Genomic DNA, 12,500 nt, shown 5'->3' on the forward strand with positions numbered 1-12,500 from the left:
ATAACAGGTTTTCATTATGATTGAATCTCCAAATTGGATGGTGCCGACAAGGCAATCGCTCAAAGACGCCCCCCCCCCCCCCCCCCGCCCCACCCCACCCCCGCCCCCTGAGGGGTAAACACGTTACGTAGGTAGTCTAAATGTACTCTATTCTACTTCTCCTGGCATATGAAACTCTCTCTCTCTCTCTCTCTCTCTCTCTCTCTCTCTCTCTCTCTCTCGTGAATATTCTTTCCCTAACATTAAACTTTAGCGTTTTGACCAAAATCAAGATGAAATTGATATATTGATTTCCTTAATACAACCAATTACTGTACAATTACTGGTTAATTATGTGCATTGATTTTCAAAACCAAATTTATACTTAAAAAAAAAAAATCATGCCTAAAGACATTTATAGAACGACCAGGTGTAAATTAAAACGAGAGAGAGAGAGAGAGAGAGAGAGAGAGAGAGAGAGAGAGAGAGACCAACTAATGCCAGGTTGTTCGGCAAATGTAATTAAGCCAACCTTCAGATGCCCACCGAAATCTTAAATAACAATTCCCAACATCTCATTAAACTTCATAATGATAAACTACGGAGTAGAAATGCCCACAGGCGGTCAGTCATACCAAAGAGAAAATACCCTTATTGACCGTCCAATTCAGGCGTGAAGGGGGGATTCAGGAATCCATGTGACCTTTTAAAAACGATAGCTTAAAGCTCTCCTCCGTCCTCTACGCGGTCAACCTCTTCTGACAGCTCCCTGGGAAGCTTTAGCAGCTTTACCTGTCGTCACAAACCCGAAGGTTGTTTACCCTTCCCTCTAGTCAGGTACACATGGTTTACTTTCCGCTAATTATTCTAGTTTCACAGTTGGTTTTTTACTAGTCCTCACTTTACCAGGTGCCGTTTTGATTCGCCTATTAAAACTGTCGGATGAGATCAGTGCTAGAGACTGGTCATATTATGTTTCCAATTTCACCCTTACCATACTTCCTTATTGAACCCCCTTTTTACGTCCGTGTCAAATGCTGTTATCTGTTAATCACATTTCTAAAGCAAGACATTGTTGATTCGCCTATTAAAACTGTCGGATAAGATCAGTGCTACAGACTGGTCATATTATGTTTCCAATTTCACCCTTACCATACTTCCTTACTGAACCCCCTTTTTACGTCCGTGTCAAACGCTGATATCTGTTAATCATATTTCTAAAGCAAGATATTGTTGATTGGCCTTTTAACACTGTCGGATAAGATCAGTGCGAGCGACTGGTCATATTAAAGTTTCCAATTTCATACTTCCTTATTGAACCCCCATTTTACGTCCATGTCAAATGCTGTTAATCATATTTCTAAAGCAAGACATGATTACCATTTGTTTCCTTACACAGCTTCCTCATAGCACATTAAACCGAGTGGCCTCCAAAAGCTTCAAACAAAAACTTCCTTTCGCTATGTCCTAAGAGGTCCTATAATTATGTGGTGTTGGGATGGCGTTAAATCCCACAAGAAAGACGAGAAGACCCAGACATCGGCAAATGAGAGATGAAAGAGAGAGTGAATCCACAATAGGGTCAAGGCGTCTGCTATTTAGCAGACTTGTTCGAAGCAGTTTACTAATAGAGTCTCGCTCAATTCTTTATCGTTGTGTTTGAACTAGAGGGAGTGGCGTGTAGAGAAGATAAAGGTTACGAGAAGGCTGTGTTGACATTGAGGATAAAATTTCTTTTAAATCGGAGTTCAAGAAAAAGCTTATATTGTGTTGGTAGCGAAGGGAAAAATATTTTTAATCTGGTTTGCAATTCAATAGGTATTTTTAATCTGGATTGTAATTCAATAAATCTTTCTTAATCTGGATTGCAATTCAATAAATATTTTTAATTTGGATTACAATTCAATAAAAATTTTTAATCTGGATTGCAATTCAATAAATATTTTTAATCTGGATTGCAATTCAATACATAATTTTAATCTGGAGTGCAGTTCAATAAATATATTGAATATGCATTGCAATTCAAAAAAATATTTTTAATATGGAATGTAATTTAATAAATATTTTCAATCTGGATAGGAATTTGATAAATATCTTTAATCTGGACTGAAATTCAATAAATAATTCTAATCTGGATTGCAATTCAATACATATTTTTAATCTGGATTGTAATTCAATAAATACTTTTTAATCTGGATAGCAATTCAATAAATATTGTAATGTGGATTGCAATCTAATGAATATTTTCAATCTGGAGAGCAATTCAATACATAATTTTAATCTGGTTTACAATTTAATAAATATTTTTAATCTGGTTCGGAATTCAATAAATATTTTAATCTGGATTGCAATTCAATGACATGGCATGTGCTTGCAGGCGCACAAACAAACACACAAACCAAAAATTAAAAAGAAAAAACGCATTATACTTGCTCAGGAGTAATATTGAAGCTTGGTTAATATTTTGAAGTGTTTCGGTATATATATATATATATATATATATATAATCAAATATTTTAAAGCCATTTATCAATTAATTTTATCATGTGAGTAGACAAATAATATTAATGAAGGCTTTAAAGGTTTAAAGGTCACTCATGAAAGGCAGAGGCAAGGGACAGTGACATTAGCCTAGCAAGCAGGACAATGCCCTAGAGACTGACCAAAGCTAGGACCAAGGAGGGCCAAGCAATGGCTGCTGATGACTCAGCAGATAGACCTATAGGCTCCCTCAAAACCACCATACTTAGCTCAAAGGATGGTTAGGTTGCAGCGACCAAAGGAGCTAAAGAGTTTGAGCAGGACTCGAACCCCAGTCTGGCGATCACCAGTCAGGGACGTTACCACATCGGCCACCACAACCTTAATAATAATAATAATAATAATGAAAATTACACATCAGTGTAGTATCTATCATATAGATATTGCAGATATTTAATTGTCCTTTTGCCAACTCAAAAATAATTTCTTTTCTTCCGAGACTTTTCTTGTTTTTGTTTCAGTTAATAATTTGGTCCTTTTTGGAATGGATATTCATTGACATTTATAATATAATACGCTCAAATATTTCGGAAGGAATCACACTTGTAAAATGGTGTCATGATTTCAAACAAAATGTTCGATAATTGTCATAGGTTTTTTTTTTATCCCTTTATTTGCATATTCATTTTGTATAACTTAAATTTCTATAAATCATTTACAATTCTATGTATAAGATAACGTGACAGATACTTAAGCCTTTCATTAAAAAAAAAAAAAAACTAACCGAAAATGCCAAATGATTATTAATTATCTAGAAATCTCTCTCTCTCTCTCTCTCTCTCTCTCTCTCTCTCTCAAAAGAAAAAAAATGAGGAAAAAGTTGAAAACTAACAGAAAATACATTATTATTAAACATTTAGAAATTTATCTCTCTCCTCTCTCTCTCTCTCTCTCTCTCTCTCTCTCTCTCTCTCTGAAAAATAGGAAAAAATTGAAAACTAACCGAAAATGCCAAATAATTATTAATTATTTAGAAATCTCTCTCTCTCTCCTCTCTCTCTCTCTCTCTCCTAAACAAAAAATGAAAGTATCAATTATTCAGAAACATCTCTCTCTCTCTCTCTCTCTCTCTCTCTCTCTCTCAAAAAATAAGAAATAAGTTGAAAACTAACCGAAAATGCAATAAAATTAATATTTAGAAATCTCTCTCTCTCTCTCTCTCTCTCTCTCTCTCTCTCTCTCTCAAAAGTTGCCTAGATACCCAGCATCCTACTCAATATCTAGTTTTTCTATGCTTTTGTTTATGAAAATGGGACAACTTTTTTTTTCTCTCAATATTCTCTGAAGTTTATTACAACTGTTGTTCTTACAATTAACGCTCAAAAGGAAATTTATAGCAACGTTGCTACTCAAACTCCAAGACACATAAATATTAATTCTATTCTATCTATTTCTCTTCCTCTTATTTTGTTAAAGGATTCATAGTTCATTTAGGGAATATTTGTTTTAATGTTGTTACTGTTCTTAAGATATTTTATTTTCCCTTCTTTCCTTTCCTCACTGGGCTATTTTCCCTGTTGGAGCCCCTGGGCGTATAGCATCCTGCTTTTCCAACTAAGCTTGTAGCTTAGCAAGTAGTAATAATAATAATAATAATAATAATAATAATAATAATATTAATAATATTAATAATTATAATAATAATAATAATTATAATAATAATAATAATTATAATAATAATAATAATAATAATAATAATTATAATAATAATTATAATAATAATAATTATAATAATAATAATTATAATAATAATAATAATAATAATAGTGGTAATAATAATACACAGATTAGTTAAACGACAAAATCCTTCTACCATTCGTAAACCTGATGTGCAGACGTCAGCAATTTGGCATCTCAATTAATATCCCAAGTCGTAAGAATCTTTAATGATCAAGACACTCAAAATTCTCGTTCTGTGACGGTCAATGGTGGTTTAGCCTTCACGAATTCCGGATAAGCCTTCGGGTTCCCATATAAGATGGTTCAGAAGTACATATGGTTTTTTGATGAGTAAATGCCAGTAAATGTTATTATCATTACTGATATGATAAATATCATTTCCCTTATTGATATCATTATAGTTGTTGTTATTATTATTATTATTATTATTATTATTATTATTATTATTATTAATATTATTATTATTATTATTAAATGTCAAAATCACTATCCAAAGAACCTAAGAATTGTATGAAAAAAATAATAATGTTGAGTTTTGTATCGAACATACAAACATACACGCATGTATTTTATATATATATATATATATATATATACATATATATGTATATACAGTATATAATATATATTATGTATATTCATGTATATATATGTATATACATATATATTATATATATAATATATATATATATATATATATATACACACATATATATATACACACACATATATATATGAATGTATGTGTGTGTACTTAAAAGTGAATATTATCATCAAAATACTTCCCGAACATCAAATAAAAAAAAAATCTTTACCATCTATACAATAAAACACGATAAAAGAACACGGTTTCAAACACCTTATATACAAAACGAAGCTGAGCTGAACAACAATCAATCGCTTAGTATTCCAGTTGCAATACTATTACTTTATCTCTCAAGATATCATTCCAGTTAGTATTCCAGACCTTATCTTTCAGGATATCAAAATGGGCAACTGAATGCCAACTAAATGGGACTTAAGGGCGTCCCATGAAAGGATCTCGAGTTGATTACATCTGTAGAATCCAAGGAAACATTCAACACATTTCAAGGAAAGGAAAAAGAAATTTCAAAGGTTTGTTCAAAGTCGGAAAATGTAATCTAGATATAGAAAACAATCTTTTTTTTTTCTTTTAAAATGTAATTATATAAGTCAATAGATATGCCCTTTTTGCTTTAAAGTGTCATTCTTAAAATATTTTATTTTTTCCTTGTTTCCTTTCCTCACTGGGCTATTTTCCCTATTGGAGCCCCTGGGCTTATAGCATCCTGCATTTCCAACTACGGTTGTAGCTTGGCAAGTAATAATAATAATAATAATAATTTTAATAATAATAATAACTTTAATTTCTGTAAAAAGATGAAAATATTTTTTATTTAGTCTTCAATATGAAAATTCTTTATTATTACCACTAACTGAAAGCGCTAACTATTTACACCAGTGAAATATATAACACGAGACATATTGATTTAATTTCTCATTTTAATATATACAAAACAATTATGAGAAAATCTAATAATGCAACCTATAGTCAATTCTTTTTAGTGAGGCAGATTTGCACCGACTCGCAGGGGTGCCCTTTTACCTCGGAAAAGTTTCTTGATCGCTGATTGGTTGAACAGATAATTCTAACAAATCAGCGATCAGGAAATTTTTCCGAGCTAAAAAGGCACCGCTGTGAGTCGGTGAAAATGCGTCTCATTAAAAAAAATTGAGTATAGTAAGATGAATAAACCATTTTTAGTCGTTTCCTATGTATGGCTAAGGAAAGGCCATATCAAATAGTGGTATGGCGAATGTGTATACTTTTTCATCTTCCATTATTCATCAGTCTTGTCTCTTCCCTCTTCAGTTATTTAATCTCTTTCTGTTATTATTTTTCTATCCCTCTTCCTCTTATTACTTCTCATCTTACTCCATTCCCCATATTTACTTTCTTGTGGTGGCCTAGTGGTAGCGTCCCTGCCTGGTGATTGCCAGACTTGGGTTCAAGTCCCGATCAAACTCGTTAGTTTATTTTGTCGCTGCAACTTCCCCGCCCTTGTGAGCTAAGGATTGGGGGGGGGAGCCTACTGTACAGATCTATCTGGCGAGTCATCAGCAGCCATTGCTTGACCCTCCTTGGTCCTACCTTGGGTGGAGAGGGAGCTTGGGCGCTGATCATATGCATATATTGTCAGTCTCTAGGGCATTCTCCTGCTTGACAGGGCAATGTCACTATTCCTTGCCTTTGCCATTCACGAGGGCGACCTTTAAAACCTTTAAAACGCTTCTACCACACTCTTTTTGTATTTCTCTTTTCCATCCTCTTCCCCATCTGCATTCCCCATCCCCAATTCCCACCAATTTGAGGAGAAAGGATCATTTCCTCATACGTAAGGATTAAACGTATCAAATCTGACTGCCGACCTGTTGACATTAATAACGTAGTTATATTGTACATTTTCCCTCAGTTTGTTTTTAAATCTTTGTAAGAGACGATATTTCATTTCTATTACGATAAAGATTACGTGATAAAACAGTAGAGTATTAGTTAGCACGAAAGGTTAATGTCAATGTAGACTTGTCCTCACGTTACAGTAAACGCAAGGGAATATACATGAGTAGAAAGGCATGAATACAGAATATGTATACGTGTATATATATATATATATATATATGTATATATGCACATATATGAGCACACACACACACACACATATATATATATAAATATATATTTATATATATATATAGTGCGTGTATGTACACACACACACACACACACACACACACATATATATATATATATATATATACACACATGTCCATCTGACTCATAATAATGCAAGCAACATGGGATCTTAAAAAAAAGGAAAGACGCATTTAACCACATATAACAGCTGTACATATAATAGCTGTACAAAAACTATCAAAACTTGTTCAAACTATTATACCACCCGTGCGTCACACGATCGTACATAGTAACATTTCTCTTTTTTGTATATATTATCCTTTGTATCTTCGCTCTCCCCTCGCACTGACAGCAACTTGTCAAACCGGAAACCGGCTCTGTTAACAGTTAACGACTTGTATTAAACCTGGGAGAGCGAAGATTCAAAAGATTATACAAAAAGAGAAATGTCGTTACTATGTACGATCTTGTGACTCACGGATGGTATACTACATAGAAAATCTTACTTGTACAAAAAAAAAAAAAAAAAAAAAAAAAAAAGCCAAATAATAAGAAGGAAATTAATGCATCAACGTAAGGTGATTAAACATTAAAGTATCAAATGTATTACCGAAAAGCTACATTGTTTATCCGATTAAAAATTCAGTCGTAAACACAGTAGCCTTTTGCATTTTTTTCCCTTTAATCATCTTTCCTTACCTCTGAGAAGACTATCTCTGACTACATGCACTACAGGATACTCGGTAAGGTTTATATATATTTTTTTTTTAAATCCACTTTTTCTATCATATATTGATTTCCAAAACGTAGGACAGGATGAAGGAATTTTTTCATTTATATGAAAACGTCTTGTAACTTAGTACATAATCATTTGGTTTTTATTCTTATATCTAGATTTGAAAATGATTTTTTAATCCACCTTTTCTATCATCTATTGATTTCCAAAATGTAGGGTAGGATGAAGGATTTTTTTTCTAATTTTATAAAATATGACTTGTTACTTAATATATAATTAATCAGCTTTTATTCTTATATCTAGATTTGAAAGTTTTTTTTTTTTAATCCACTTTTTCTATCGTGTATTGATTTCCACAATATCGGGCAGAACGAATGAATTTTGTTTCTTTTTTATTTACATAAAAAACTACTTGTAACTTTGTACATAATTATTCGGTTTTCACTTTTATATCTAGATTGGATTTGGAAGTCATAGAGAATTTCAGTATTTACAATTTTAGTAGTTACATTTTAGTAATTAATGTACTTATAACGAAAATATTAACACGTTAAGCATCCTTCGATGCCTTATACAAATATGTTACAAAACACACATATGCACATACATAATATATATATATATATATATATATACATATATATATATATATATATTCATACATACATACATGCACACACGTGTATATATATATATATACATATATATATATATATATATATTCATACATACATACATGCACACACGTGTGTATATATATATATATATATATACGTGTGTATGTATATATGAATACATACATACATACATATATATAAATATATATGTATATATATACATATATATATATATATATATAAATATAAATATATATATATACATATATATATAAATATATATATATATATATACACGAGTGTATGTATGAATACATACATATATATATATATATATACATATATATATATAAATATTAAACATATATATATATATATATACACAAGTGTATGTATAAATACATACATGCATATATAAATATAAATATATATATATATATATATATACATATATATAAACACACACACACATATATAAAATATATATATATATATATATATATACACACACACATTTAAAATGCATCCGTACCCTAGAGTATACGGCTTAAGAAGCATAAATATCAATAAAAAAAAATTTGTGACTTACATGCTGAGCAAACTGGACACGTTAGATATATGATGTGCCAACAGGCATTAGAAAAATCCAGTCTGATTCGAATATAAACCACTTGGTATAATATAACGGTTCAGAAGGATTATCCATTAGTACCAAGGTTGACTGGACCTTTTTAATCAACAAAATCATACTTCCATTAAAAGCCAGTTTGTGGATAATTTCTTTGCTTATAATGTATTTTTGGCATAATATTCAACTCTATATTGATGCTGATTTATGTTCATGTGTATTAGCTAAAAATTAAAAGAAAGATGTGTTAATTGTTAATTTAGATGGTTTTTGTTTACGTAAAAATGTTAATGTATACTGTAACCATACTGCAAATAGTGTGACGGTACAAAAATGTAATTTAACTTTTCAAATAAAAAAAAAAAATTCAGAGTATAGGTAGGTGACTAAACACGTAAACAGCCAACAATGAAACTTCATAAGATGAAAATCAGAAGAAAAATTACCAGCATGGGTTGTGGTGGCCGATGTGGTAACGTCCTTGACTGGTGAATACCTGACTGGGGTTCGAGTCCCGCTCAAACTTGTTAGTTTCTTTAGTCGCTGCAACCTCACCGGCCTTGTGTGTTGAGCTTAGATGGGGGGTTGCCTATAGGTCTATCTTCTGAGACATCACCAGCCATTGCCTGGCCCTCCTTGGTCCTAACTTGGGTGGAGAGGGGGCTTGGGCGCTAGTCATATGTATATAGTGAACGCCACACTGGGGTTCAACTCCCGCTCAAACTCGTTATTTTCTTTGGTCGCTGCAACCTCATCAACCTTGCAAGCTAAGTATTGGGGGTTTGGCGGAGCCTATAGGTCTATATTCTGAGACATCAGCAGCCATTGCCACCCCCCCCCCCCCCAGCCTTTGGTCCAAGCTTAGGTATAGAGGGGACTTGGGCGCTGATCATATGCATTATGGTCAGTCTCTAGGGCATCGTCCTACTACGATAGGGCAATGTCATTCTCCCCTTTCCCCGGCTATTCATGAGCGAACTTTAAACCTTTAAACACCAAACTCATCAGAAAAAAAAGCAGTCATTACCTGGCCCTCCTTGGTCCTAGCTTGGGTGGAGAGAGGGCTTGGGCGCTGATCGTATGTATTATGGTCAGTCTTCAGGGCATAGGGCATTGTCTTACTCGATAGGGCAATGTCACTCTCTCTTTCCCCCTTTAAACACCAAACTCATTAGAAAAAAAAATAAAAAAGCAGCCATTGCCTGGCCCTCCTTGGTCCTAGCTTGGGTGGAGAGGGGGCTTGGGCGTTGATCATATGTATATATGATCAGTCTTTAGGGCATAGGGCATTGTCCTACTTCCCCCTTAAACAAAAACAAAAAAATAAAGCAGCATCCACTCGGCTAAAGATTAACCTGAATATACAAAAATCGAAAGACTCATCTTCCAGGGATATGGATTTGGGTGAGACGAACCATAGCCCTAACTTCAGGAGTCCAAGTACTGTCTCCGGTAAATGGATGGAAGTATACGAGGAGGCTCAGGTGGGTAAGACAAGCATTCCCCTGGGATCGAATCCTCTCTTCCAAAGGGATCTACAAAAGCTTCCTGTCTTCTAAGATGAAGAGACTTTTGTATTTATACTTGGGAAACCAACCCTTCTCTGTATCTTTATCTCTTTATATTCAGGTTGGCGAGGATCCAGCCACAGGTGATATACAGTACTACCGATAGAGAGTTACGGGTTTCTCTGACTGGCCAGACAGTACTACATTGGATCATTGTCTCTGGTTACGGTTCATTTTCCCTTTGCCTACACACACACACACACACCGAATAGTCTGGCCTATTCTTTACATATTCTCTTCTGTCCTTATACACCTGACAACACTGAGATTACCATGCAATTCTTCTTCACACAAGGGGTTACTGCACTGTAATTATTCAGTGGCCACTTTCCTCTTGGTAAGGGTAGAAGAAACTCTTTAGCTATGGTAAGTAGCTCTTCTAGGAGTAGGAAACTCAAAAATCAAACCATTGTTCTCTAGTCTTGGGTAGTGCCACAGCCTCTGTACCATGGTCTTCCACTGTCTTGGGTTAGAATTCCCTTGCTTGAGGGTACACTCGGGCACACTACTCTATCTTATATATATACAGTATATATATATATATATATATATATACACGTATATTCTTTCTGTCAAAAATATGAAATAACTCTGCGACACTGTCAAACTTTTTTCATTTTTTATAACTACCTCAATCAGTCACGCAGAGAGGAAATATGACTGAAAATAACGAGCAGACTTTCCATTCCATCCTTGTAAATAACATTTCCTATGAAAAATAGTCGAGAAAATTAAAAAAAGAAACAGCAGGCCCAGAAATAAAAATGAGATTACAGCATTTATAAAACTTATATTTTTTCCCCACGTTTGAAATAAAAATATATATATATAGCAAAAGGGCGGTTAGCGTTGCGTTTTTAAAAGTTTAAAGGGCGCTCATGAATGGCAGAGGCAAAGGACAGTGACATTAACCTATCAAGCAGGACAATGCCCTAGAGACTGACCAAATATACATATGATTAGCGCCCAAGCTAGTGCTATAGCCTCTATACCATGGTCTTCCACTGGTCTTGGATTAGAGTTCTCCTGCTTGAGGGTACACTCGGGCACACTGTTCTATCTAATTTCTCTTTCTCTTAATTTGTTAAAGTTTTTATAGTTTATATTGAAATATTTATTTTATTGTTGTTACTTTTCTTAGCATATATATATTTGATTTTCCCTTGTTTCCTTTCCTCACTGAGCTATTTTCCCTGTTGGGGCCCCTGGGCTTTTAGCATCCTGCTTTTCCAACTAGGGTTGTAGCTTAGCAAATAATAATAATAATAATAAAAAGGAGGGCCAAGCAATGGCTGCTGATGACTCAGCAGATAGACCTATAGGCTCCCACAAAACCCACATCCTTAGCTCACAAGGATGGTGAGATTGCAGCGACCAAAGGAACTAACGAGTTTGAGCCAGGACTCGAACCCCATCCTGGCGCCGTTCTCCCAGTCAGGGACGTTACCCACATCGGCCACCACAACCCGTAAAATTTTTCCGAGGGAAGAAATAGTTTAATAATTTAAGCCGATTCCATTTCAGGAAAATGAATAACAAATTCCTGTTTTTGCATATGCAGCGTTTTGAGAACGAAATCTCCCTGTTCTTTCCCTAAGTTTATTCGACAGTAAGAACATTGAATTAACCTTTTTCCCCAACTCTAATGGAAAATAGGTAGATTGTTTTTTTTATATATATTCCTTGTTTTTCTGTTTAATTTTCGAATTTCTATATCCCTTTGTTGATTACCATATAATATTCTTCTAATTTCGCATTTTTGCTAGAAATTTGAATGCGTTCATATATTTTTAAAAATTCACAAAAACGCTTGAGATAGAGTTGGAAATATTAATAAAAATAATGACAGACATCGACTTAGGCCGTATCAACCCAATACTTGACCAAGTTGCAAATGGGTACAGACATGTATACTCATATGCATATATATATGTATTCACACACTTAGATAGATTAATAGACAGAGCTAAACTGGAATAGAAAGGCCATACTCACAGGAGTGGAAGGACATGTTATCATTATCATCATCATCATC

At 33.7% G+C, this 12,500-nt stretch overlaps 1 long non-coding RNA gene across 1 annotated transcript in view; it reads right to left on the bottom strand.

The window, feature by feature from the left end:
• Nucleotides 1–12,500, bottom strand: part of LOC137630990 (uncharacterized) — a 326,533-nt gene that overhangs the window by 851 nt on the left and 313,182 nt on the right. The gene's annotated exons all lie outside the window — the stretch shown is intronic.

The sequence above is a fragment of the Palaemon carinicauda genome, chromosome 39 (genome assembly GCF_036898095.1).
Source record: "Palaemon carinicauda isolate YSFRI2023 chromosome 39, ASM3689809v2, whole genome shotgun sequence".
Lineage (NCBI taxonomy): Eukaryota > Metazoa > Arthropoda > Malacostraca > Decapoda > Palaemonidae > Palaemon > Palaemon carinicauda.